At 45.5% G+C, this 12,606-nt stretch overlaps 1 protein-coding gene across 4 annotated transcripts in view; it reads left to right on the forward strand.

Moving 5' to 3' along the window:
• Positions 1 to 12,606, forward strand: part of LOC120305928 (collagen alpha-1(XXV) chain-like) — a 310,346-nt gene that overhangs the window by 43,659 nt on the left and 254,081 nt on the right. The window lies entirely within an intron of this gene.

The raw sequence follows: 12,606 nt of genomic DNA on the forward strand, positions 1-12,606 counted from the left end.
ACTTAAAGGTACATGCTAGGGAATTCTGAAATAGCATTCAAAATATTGAAATCCCTTCACACCTTTGAGAATAGAGAGCATTCTGCCTAATAAAGAGAGGGCACGTTACTTGACTTAGACTGAGCCAAGTAATATATGTGTCAAAAATAATGATTTTGTTTGCTAGTTAATTTTACATCAGGGTTTTTGTCATCCATAAGTATGGATGGAAAGCCAGTTTGGTGTAGTGCTCAAGGTAGCAGGTTAGAAACTGGGAGGTTGTGAGTTCTAATGCTGCCTTGTCTGAGCTCTAGGAAGGAGGCAACGGCAAACCACTTCTGAGAAACCTTGCCAAAAATCTGCAGGGACTTGTCATTCCATGTCATTTGTCATAGAAGAAAACAAATAGCACAAATGGTTAATTTCTGGGATTTTAGAATTAAAGTCTGAACATATTATCATTTTCTCTACATTTTTTTCCTTTTTGAACAAAATACTGTTTTTTTAAACAGTTGTTTAGACCCACCATTGTAAACTGGTTGCTAGGGCAGCATTTTACGCAGATGGCATGCATTTATACTTTGTACTTAAAGCTTTAAGGGAAAATAAAAGTTCTATCTTACAACCGTCAGCTAAGAATGATTTCTTTTGTATCTTGCATTTCATTTGTATTTTAAAGAGCCAAGGCTGGTCCCTGCAGTTTGCTTGGCAAGGTATTTTGGAAATGGTTTTTCTCCAGTACAGGAGATGGATAATCCATGGATGGGTTTTCTCTGTCTGCCTGCTCTTGAGACCAAGTAGCCAAAGCTTGACACGCCCCCACTTCCTGTGGAGTCCATTCTTAACTTGGTCTCTGCTCGGAGAAGACTCGTTTTGGCGTGGCTCTCAGCTTATCAGGTTAGACAAGAAATCCATTGATTGATTATCCCTTGATAATTGGCTTCCCCTTCCCAAAAATTTTTTTTCCACCTATAGGAATTTAACCACAAAATTTTCTGGGGATCAGTCCTGATCTCAAACCTAAAATTAAAAAGGGGATTGGTGGGGAGGGAAATTTCCCCACAGATATCAGCCAGCCCCAGGGCTCTGGGGGGTGAAAAGGGGGGGAAGAAGGCATCAGCAGAGACTACTTGCTGAACCTTTTCCCCAACCACTAAGTTTTCCTTGGGATCATCCCTGATCCTATATTAAAATTGAAAAAGGGGGTGTGGGGGGGGAAAACTCCCCACGGATCCCAGTCAGCCCCAGGGCTCTGGAGGTGGAAAAGGGGGGGAAAAAAGGCATCAGCAGAGACCACTTGCTGAGCTTTTCTCCCCAACCTTCCAAGGGATTTTTTCCTCAAATTGGGGGAAAAAATAACAATCTCCAGGTCCGGATTCAAACTTGAATTCGGATCATCGGAGATTCCCTAGCAGCCCAGGGCAACCGCGGGCGCCATTTTAGTTGCCGTTTTCAGACAACAAAGGCAATCCCTGGCTGGGATTCCCTTAAAACGTCACAGCGCGCCAAATTTAAATCCCCGGGCACAAGCAGCTTCTGGGAGGCTGCGGAGCTTATCTTCAGAGGGAAACGAAGCACAGGAAGGGAGTAAGCCAACCAAGAAACGGAGGCTAGAGAACCCTCCTGGGATCTGCAAAGCCCTTTTTCAGGGAGAAACGAGCTGTGGCTGCCATCTCTTGCCAGAGAAAGGCAAACTGAGCTTAAGGAAGCTCTACATCATATCTGGAATCACTGATAGAGGCGGAATAGGAGCACACAACCAGCGCTCCACCCCCGATACACACATATAATAATAGGACAAAATATAATAATAATAAAAATAGATACATAAATTTTAAAAATAATAATAATAATAATAATAAAAAAAAAATTTTTTTTTTAAAGCTAAAAATTAAGCGACTGCAGGGCCAACAGGCCTAAAGACAGAACACACAATATTATCATCATCACCATTATTGTTGTTGTTGTTATTATTATTATTATTTTACTATTATTGTTGTTCCTATTATTAGTATAATAGTAATAGTATTAATAAGAATAAATTCCGCTCTAGGTGACCGCCATTTGATACCTGCTGTGTATTAAGTCAGGCCTACAGACCCTTTTGAGGTCGCCACTGATATTTTTTGCCTCCCTTTTCCTTTTTCTACTGGTGCACGTTGCCTGGTCACCTAAGGCCTCCGGGCGGAACCCAAAGAGTGGTTCCAAACGTGCCTTCGGTACCTCCCTCAGCTACCGTGACCTTAGCCCAGAGAGAATATTTTTGTTGTGGTCGGGTGATCAGGGGAACAGTCCTGGTACTTGTTCCAATTTCGCTCCCGCCAATACTTGCCTGCCTGAGCGTCTTCTCAGTTTTTCTGGGACTGCTCAAGCGGAATGGAGGGACCCTCGTTGCCTCAATCCATGAGCACGACCCCTCCACCTCCCAATTACGGCTGCAACACACCTTCTGACCAGAAGGCGGCAGGCAAGTGCAAAGCGAAGACAAAACACTCGCTCAAGAGGCCCTCCAAGTTGGCGGAAAAGCAAGCCAGCCGTAGGCACCAGGCCCTGGAGAAGGAGTTCTCCAGAGCGCAGAGGCAGGCCCAATTGGAATTGGTTCAAATAGCGGCCACCGAGATGGAATTACCATTGGGTCCATCCACATCAACCCAGAGCGCGTGGTCCATTCCAGGAACACCGCAACCACTGGATCCGCCATCTACATCAGCCCAACAAACAACCACGGCGGCAGGCACAACCACTGAGTCCAACTCTCCACCTGCGGTCACCACACCCAAAGGTAATGACATAGGGGACATCTGGGCAGATGGACGGCTAGAGGCCCTATTAACCAAAGTGGTGGACCGAGCCCTAGCACAGCGCTCCGCCCACCACGACCAGGGGCCCTCCATCTCAGCCATGCCACACTCGGAACTCCCCTCAGAGTCCTCAGGCATTCAGGAACCCGTCTCCCCGGCCCAGTCCTCCATGAGTGGTTATTCTTCACCACAAGAGGAGGATCAACCTGGGATCTCTATGTCAGAGGATGAGGAACTTCCCTCTGAGCCCCCCTCAGGGGGATTATTTAATCCCAACCGCTTCCTCACGATACTACGCAAGGCCACAGCCATTGCGGACATGGGGACGGATCAGTTTTCTCAGCCGCAAGCGACACCGGCCACCACATCCAGACCCGTATTCGTAGAAAAGGTGACAACGCAACACCATATACCTTGCCCCGCCATTTTCCTGAAAGGGATCAAGAAGCCATGGGACTCTCCCGCTTCCTTCCCATCAGTGAGTGGTACGGACAAAAAATTATACAGCACTGCCACAGACCTCAATGAGGCCTTAGAAATTCCTAAAGTAGATGAAGCCTGGACCCCCTTGGTCTCCCAGACAGCCATGGCTGGGGACCTAGTGGAGGCCCTTAAGGCAGATGACAAAAAGTGGGAACAAGCCTTTCGCAAAACCCACCAGACAGCGGCATGGGCCATCAAAGCAGCCACCTCGGCCTCCTTTTTTGTCCGGGCCACCCTCATCTGGTTGCAACAACTACAAACCATAGTTCCTATGGAGGACATACGAACACACCAGGACCTGGCTAAGATGGTAGCAGCCACGGAATACGCTGCAGACGCAACGTTCCAATCGGCCATTTTTTCATCCAGATCCATAGCATCCAACATAATTGCCAGGAGAATGCTATGGCTAAAACACTGGCAAGCTGACACCAAGGCTAAGTGGCGGCTAGCGACCGCCCCTTACTCAAGCAACGGTCTGTTTGGGGAGGCCTTGGACCCCTATCTTGTAGAGAACAAAGACAAGCGGAAGGTCATGGCACACTTGAACAAAAGGTCAGACAAACGTACCACACCTTACTTTCGTAGGCAGTCCTTTCGTCAACCGACAACTACGCCTATCAATCAGGCACCCAAGCCATTCACTCCCAGGCAGAACAAACCGTACGGCCGCCCCTACGATAGACCGGGGTTCCAGCCCAGACAACAAAACCAGTCGAGACGACCCTTTCGTGGAACGGGTCGTCCGTACCGGAAGACAAAATGACTCCTACATAGACCTACCCATTGGAGGAAGACTAGCTCACTTCTTCCACCAGTGGGAGCAGACCTCCACGGACAACTGGGTACTACAAACCATCCAGTCCGGGCTGTCCCTGGAGTTCCTGGTCACACCCCCAGACCGACTCATCAACTGCTCGGTCTCCAGGAACCCCACCAAACGCAAACTCATGCAGGAGGCCATCCAACACCTGTTGGACATTCAAGCAATAGAACCGGTCCCAGCGGAATACAGAGGCAGAGGATTTTACTCCATCCTCTTTGTGGTTCCAAAGACTTCAGGAGGATGGAGGGCAATCCTGGACCTAAAAAACCTCAACCGCTACATCACATACAAAAAATTCAAGATGCAATCCCTTCAGTCCATCCTGGGAAGCATCAGAGAAGGAGACTTCCTGGCATCGATAGACCTCATGGAAGCCTACCTTCACATCCCCATCCACCCAAACCACCGCCGGTTCCTACGTTTCTGTTACGGGGGAAAACACTTCCAATACAGAGCTCTCCCCTTCGGTCTATCTTCGGCACCCAGGGTATTTACCAAGATACTAGCAGCGGTAGCCGCCAAACTGAGAAAAATCCCAATACGCGTCCAATGTTACCTAGACGACATACTAATCCAAGCAACATCCCTACAGACAGCTCAGGCGGACGTAAGGACCGTCATTCGCGTCCTCCAATTACACGGATTCTCAGTAAACTTTCAGAAGAGCCAGACAGTTCCCTCGTCCAGGCTGCTGCATCTGGGGGCCATGATAGACACAACCAACTGTATGGTCTATCTCTCCCAAGACCGGGTGGCCGGCATCAGGGAACTGGCTCGCTGGGTTCACAGGCAACGTTCAGTTCCGATACTAACACTTTCCCAATTATTGGGCAAGATGGTATCGGCCATAGCCATTGTACCCTGGGCCAGGCTCCACCTACGGGAACTACAGTGGTTTCTGCTCCCGTACCAACGGCAGAACACCAGCGCATCCAACCACCTAGTCAGGGTCACGGCACAAATCCGCAGGGCGCTACGCTGGTGGTGCTCTCGGGCCGTGACCAAGGGGTCACCCTTCAAGGAACCAGTCAGAGTTACCATCACTACAGACGCCAGTCTGTATGGTTGGGGAGCCCATCTGGACTCCCGGTTTGTACAGGGACGTTGGTCCGCCACGGATCTGAGAAACAACATCAACTGGCTAGAACTAAGGGCTATCCACCTAGCCTTGCAACAATTCAAAGACAGAATCAGAGGCCACCACGTTCTAGTCCTAACAGACAACGTAGCAGCCAAGGCGCACATCAATCGGCAGGGGGGGACCAGATCAAAAACCCTGATGACAGAGTCACGACTCCTATTCAGCTGGGTAGAGCCCAATCTGAAGTCACTAAAAGCGGAACACATATCGGGGGTCAACAACCAGCAAGCGGACTTCCTAAGCCGCACCACAGTGGACCCTTCGGAGTGGGGGCTACACCCGAACTTGTTCCTAGACATCTCCCGCAAGTTCGGGTACCCGATCCTCGATCTGTTCGCATCATCAGACAATGCCCAGCTCCCCAGATTTTACTCTCGTTACTTCAACCCGCGAGCAGAGGGGACGGACGCTCTGAGAACTCAGTGGCCTCAGGGTCTGCTTTATGCCTTTCCCCCACTACCACTCATACCGGCGGTCATCCGAAAGCTGATTCAGGAGCGGGCAGAAGTGATCCTAGTAGCACCATATTGGCCACAGAGACCGTGGTTCGCCGACCTGATGAACCTGTCTCAGTCGCCCCCATGGAACATTCCCCCTCATCAAGTGTCCCTACACCAGGGAACCATCAGTCACCCGGAACCCCAATGGTTACAACTGACCGCCTGGCACTTGAGCGCCAGATAATGGCACAGGAACTATTCTCTCCCGGGGCCATTACCATAATTCAAGCTTCACGCCGTCCGGCAACAAACCGCATTTATGACTCCACTTGGAAAAATTTTGCCTTTGGTGCAGGGAACGGCAGTTTGACTTACACAAACTCTACATCCCTCAGATAGTAGATTACCTCTTGGAGGGACTAGACAGAGGCCTCGCCCCCGCGACCATCCGCAGGCAAGTGGCGGCCTTGTCCACCCTCCTCACCTGCACGGATTCGGTTCCCTTAGCTCACCACCCCAGGATCCGCGCCTTTATCAAGGGCGCCTATAACACCAGACCTCCAGTAATTCACAGGTACCCGTCCTGGGAACTACCGCGAGTCCTTCACGCACTCACTCGGTCACCATTTGAACCATTGGCGACCGTTTCCTTGCGACACCTGTCGCTAAAGGTGGCGTTCCTGATTGCCATCACATCGGCCAGACGAATTTCGGAACTGGCCGCACTGTCAGTCAGAAACGACCTATGCATTTTCCACAAGGACAGGGTGGTCCTTAGGTTAGATCCTGCCTTCATACCGAAGGTGAATTCACTCTTTCACAGGACACAGGAAGTAATTCTCCCAAACTTCTGTCCAAATCCAACACATGACCGGGAGCGGCAGTGGCATACATTGGACGTCCGCAGAGCCTTGCGGCGTTATATAAAGCGTACAGAACCCTTCCGCAAATCGGAGGCCCTATTTGTGTCCTTCCAAGCGGGCACCTTGGGGCGGAAAGTTTCCGCGGGCACCATTGGAAGGTGGATCCGAAGCTGTATCGCAGAAGCTTACAATGTATCATCCCTGCCGCCCCCAAGTCATCTCACAGCCCATTCCACCCGAAGCGCTGCAACTTCGGCGGCATGGGCTACCCAGGCGTCAATCGAGGAAGTTTGCAGGGCCGCGACATGGTCCTCGCCTTCCCCGTTTATACGACACTACAAGATAGACCGCTTTGCATCGGCGGATGCCTCCTTTGGTAGGAGGGTCCTCCAGCAAGTTGTCTCAGAGATCAATCTACCGGCCTTATCTGTTTCCCACCCCTGGATTATCCATCTCCTGTACTGGAGAAGGGGCGTTGGTCTTACCTGAACGCCTTTTCTCAGTACGGAGATGGATAATCCACACCCACCCCAAGGCCAGCAGGCCGCTAGTAGGGAGCTGAGAGCCAATACCTCGTCAATCATCAGCCAATTCGCCCTCGTTAAGAATGGACTCCACAGGAAGTGGGGGCGTGTCAAGCTTTGGCTACTTGGTCTCAAGAGCAGGCAGACAGAGAAAACCCATCCATGGATTATCCATCTCCGTACTGAGAAAAGGCGTTCAGGTAAGACCAACGCCCCTTCCATTGCCTTCTTCCTAAGACTGAGAGAATAACTGGCCCAAGGTCATAAACTTCTCTTTGCCCCTAAGATGGGACTAAAACTCCTGGTCTCCTAGCTTCTAGCTTGATGCCTTAACTACCAGACCAAACTGGCTCTATATGCAGGTAGTCCTCGACTTACAACAGTCTATTTAGTGACCATTTGAAGTTACAATGGCACTGAAAAAAGTGAATTATGACCATTGTTCACACTTACCACAGTCTCCCCATGATCACATCATCAAAATTTGGATGCTTGGCAACTGATTCATATTTATGTCAATTGCAGTTTCCCATGGTCACGTGATCCCCTTTTGTGCCCTTTTGATAGACAAAGTCAATGGGGAAGCCAGATTCAATTAACAACCATGTTACTAGTTTAACAGCTGCAGAAGACAACCGTGAGGAAAGGTCATAAAATGGGGCAAAATTCACTTAACAACTGTGCCACTTAGCAACAGTAATTTTGTACTCAGTTGAGGTCGTAAGTCGAGGATTACCTGTATCCTGTTTCTGACTTCTCTATTCACTTTGCTATATTAATTTCTTTTGCTAAGTTGTCCAATGCTCCACTTAGTAGGGAAGAATGGGGAAGAGGGGAAAACCAGAGACAAGACATGTGATAATGCAGGAATTCCCACAAATAGGAAGCCACCCTGCAGCTTTAGAAGCTGCTGTACAACGGTTTCTCTCAATACTTTTTCTGGAGCAGCTTATTAACTAACAGAGCTAATTGGCTCAAGTTTTCAGGATGGCCAGAATTTCCACAGTGTTGTGTGGACATGAATGATATCAAAGACACATGAATGATCAATGTCCCCTTGCATATTGACATAGCTTCAGTCTTTTAATGGTGCCGAAACTTTTATGGTAAACTATGATGAAATATTAAAATGATATCTGAACATTATTTCCTGAATATAGGTTTGCTTTTTTTTTTTTTTAAAAATCTATCTATCTTGCATACTCTACATTTCACATTTATTCTTGAAAACAAAATAAATTTAGTTAAGGCAAATATTCAATATTGTTAAGAAGTGTCCTATTAAGCCACGGGTGTCAAACTCTATCACGTCACGTGACATATCGTGATGTATCTTTTTTGCCTTTGTGGAGCTGGGGTGGGTGTGGCCTGCATGTGACGCATCCGGCCCGCAGGCCGCCAGTTTGACACCCCTGTATTAAGCAGTCCCAAGGTTTGACACCCCTGTATTAAGCAGTCCCAAGTAGAGACCACATGCATCTCAAAGGCTCTATGCAAACAATCAATTAAGACTTTGATCCAAGCCATGTATTCTCTGTGACAGTCTATAGAAGTCAAAGTTGGACTTTGAAGAAGCAACACAGGAAGAGAACTGATGCTTTTAAAATTTGGTATTGGACAAGAGCCCTGAGAACACCCTGGACTGCCAAGAAAACAAAGAATGGATTATTGAGCAAACCTATCAAGTTTTCACTTGAGGCATAAAGGACCAGGCTCAAATTATGATTTGGATACATTATGTGTAGACTAAACTCTCTAGAGAAGCTGTAATTCTGGGAAAGGTGGCTGGAAAGAGAAAAAGAGAAGCAGAAAGTTGGTAGATTCAATTATAGTAGACACGAGTGCACTGTTGGAATTGCTGAAAGATCATGCAAGGGATAAATCATCATGGAGAAAATCTAAGAGTCAACAATGTCTTGTGGCACATCATCATCATCAAGAACAGTTTGTCCCTTTCCTGCTTTGCTGCCTGGAGCTGAATAAAGTCAGTGTCAAAATTAGACGCAATGGATAGCTTCTTCCATTGTGGTCTTTGTGGTTTCCCCCACTTCCTATGGTCCAATTTACCATATAAATTAGAGTATATTTGTTTGTTTGTTTGTTTATGCATCATATTTATATGGCCATCCATCCCACAAAAATATGACTCTGACTTCTAACAAATTGTCATTAAATCAGCTTTCAAAGAAAAAAAAAACCAGATGCTCATCCCTGATTCAAATTCTACCAGACACAATTAGTGCCAAACCTAGTTAGTTCTTATATGAGAGTTCACCAGGAAATGTTCAGACTGGATGTTTAAAAGTCAAACTCAACTCAAAGAAGATTTGGTATATTTTTAATGTGTAAGGCATACATAAATTTTGTTCAACATTTTTTTCCCTCCAAAAGTAGGAGCAGGAGCCAAGTAAAGATGAGTTATTTTTAAACTTATAGGTTAATTTATTTGTCTACAGAAGCACTTCCACATTGTTCTTGCAGACTTTTTTTTTAAAAAATTGTTATAAATAAAGAAAATTGGTATTAACATGCTACAAATAGAAGCCTGTTAGAAACATCTATTTTTGTGTTTATCCTCTCGTTTCCTGTCAAAATGATGTTAACCTGTTATATTTTGTTTCTCTTTATAGTCTTGCTGTAATAAATCTAGTTGCTGGCTTACCAGATGCTGTCAACAAGAATAGCTGCAATGTGCCCAGGGTAGACAAATGGATATTGCAATGTTAAATGCAATATTTAATCCCAGTGTCAAAAGATATTACCAAATACTGGGTCATTATAGCTGAACTGTGGTGACCACCAAATGTCTTTATAATGATGCATAGAGGAATTCCCACATTCCAGGATTCGGGAGTGGAGATTGCATGTATATAACCTCTGGAGGGCTCCATAAGCTGCAGTGGTGGTGGGACATGGATCCTGAACATTCTTTTAGATGACATCTGATCTCCATCAATTGTCTACGAAATATAATATACTCTGAGTCCTCTCCTGGTTATAGGACTGGCAAATGTCCATTTTAGCCCTTACTATATCTTGCTATATTTGCTCTCTGCCCAGTTCTCTGTATCTTGTGTATTCCTATACTTCATAGGTATTGCTATAGCTTACATAGTATGATGAACTTGCAGTCGAGAATATATATGCGCACAAAATGACTGGTGGGAAGAAATATCTTTTTACAAAGTGTGGATTTTCCAGAATGATATCTCTCTAGTCTCATCTCCCAAATGCTCTCTGCAATCCCTCCTTACTATTTATTTTGCCCAATGCTTTTGGGGCTGGTGGGCAAATTTGCAAAGAAAGCATTGGGATATTGTTGCTTATCATTTCTACTTTTTAATCTGCTTTATAAGGGTTATTTGAGACCCAAAGGCATCCTTAAAATAAGGATGATGCTGGAGTACACTAGCTTCTTTTTCATGTATACGTAAAAAGTGAGGTGGGACGAGATAGCTATCAGTAACCATAAGACCTATAATCGTGCTCTAAACATGATTTATTAATTTTAATACACTTAACATTTTCTTGCTGTGGTTAACACTGATTTCATAGTAGCTGGCTATAATAGTCTTACTTTGCATCCCACATTTTTTCCAGGCATTACATGATCACATCAACTCTATGAACAGGTAAATCTGCTTGATTTTGCAGAGTTTACTTTGCTAAACACACATATGATAAAATAGCACATCTGCCATCTGACTATGCTACGCAGTATTGAGTGGGGAAGTAAGCTACCTTTGGGGATTATTGTTAATGAATAAATAAATCACATGCCATCCCCATAGTTCCATATCTGGAAGAATTCTAATTTGGATCCAGATCAGCTGCTGCAATGTTTCAGTGGATAATTGCTGATATAAACACTCCTGCTCTTCTTTCATTTCAGCAATTTAAAACACTGCTTTGGTTAACCAAAAGATGTGTGGCTTTCTGAAATGGTACATTTTTTTTGTTTATTTTCCCAATTTGTACCCAGACAGTTTTGGCAAAGCCAGCCTGCAGTGGTTTAAACTGGACATGTTGGGATGTGAAAAGAAAAGTAGAAAACATATTAATTCTACATCCCCCCCTCCTTTTTGTTTTAAACATATTTAAAAAATAACTTGCCCTTAAGATTATAACTTGTCCTTGTAAGGTTATATTTCATAACCCAATTCTCTCACTGGGTTTACCAATGGTGTTGTCTCAACTGAAGAATGCTAGGCTTACATATCAGGACTGATAAAAGCTGCAGCAATGGCATTTTCTGTGGGAAAGATCACATAACAGGGCTGCCCACAAGGAAGCAGGGTCAGAAAAGTCAAGATGGCAGTCGTCAAGATGGCAGTCATAGCCATGTGATTAATGCAGAAAAGGGTGCGGCTTTGATCACACAATTGTGACCATTCAGTATCTTGACCTTTTTGATCCCTCCCTGTGATATTCATGTATGTGACCTTTGTCTTCAGACTTTGTCAGTCTAAATCCAACCTCCAAAGGATTATGAAGACAAAACAGAGAAGGTTAAGGGCACAAAAACCATAGAAAGTACTCTGAAAAATTAGAAAAGCAACAAGATGAAAACTGAGTACTCATATTCAGTTGTCTGTCGTATTTGAGAAAGGAATACAGGTGTGGTTCTCACTTACTGACCATTCGCACGGCAAACTGCGAAGTTATGATTGGCCTAACCTGTAGCTATTGCAGCATCCCTGTGGTCACATGATCACAATTTGGGTTCTTGACAACTGGCATGCACTTATGATGGTTGCAGTGTCCATTTGTGACCTTCACAGCCAGCTTCCAACAAGGAAAATCAGAAGGAAATCAGAAGTCAAGTCCATGTGAGTTCATCCTCAATGACCCGTGGATATTCACTTCACAACTGTAGACAGAGCTGATGCTGTAAATCAGCACAGTTATGTGATGCTTCATTTTACAACCATGTGACTGCAATGGAATTACTGGCTCAGTTTGCAGCCAGTAGTGAGGTCCACCTCACTTAGGAATTTGGGGGTAATCTTTTTGGAATTAGCTGTGTTATTGTAGGTCAGGGTTCTTCAAACTTGGCCCTTTTATGACTTGTGGACTTCAACTCCCACAATTCCTCAGCCAGCATTCCTGGCTGAGGAATTCTGGGAGTTGAAGTCCACAAGTCATAAAAGGGCCAAGTTTGAAGCCCCCTGTTGTAGGCACGTCTCCTCAGCCAACAAGGACTATTATATCTGGTATCTATTCTAGATCACAGGAAAGAGACACACACAACTCGTTGCTGCATTCTAGTGGTCATTTGGAGACGATAGCTATGTTTACTTCGTATCTAAATTTATATCCTGCTGTTGTGTTTATTCTGACATTGAAAGCTACATCTTGCACCAATTGCAATTTCTGGACTGTTTTCAAGAGTAATGTGTACTTTCATAGAGGTGGCCCTCTACCCAGGACCATAACTGAGCCCAGAATTACAGTCATACTGTAAGTCATTGCATTTGTAAGTTGAGATATCCCATGAATAGACCCGATTTTTGGCCTTTTTTTGCCATGGTCGTTAAACAAACATGACA

This window comes from Crotalus tigris, unplaced genomic scaffold, assembly GCF_016545835.1.
Source record: "Crotalus tigris isolate CLP2741 ecotype Arizona unplaced genomic scaffold, ASM1654583v1 scf7180000017695.2238764, whole genome shotgun sequence".
Taxonomy (NCBI): domain Eukaryota; kingdom Metazoa; phylum Chordata; class Lepidosauria; order Squamata; family Viperidae; genus Crotalus; species Crotalus tigris.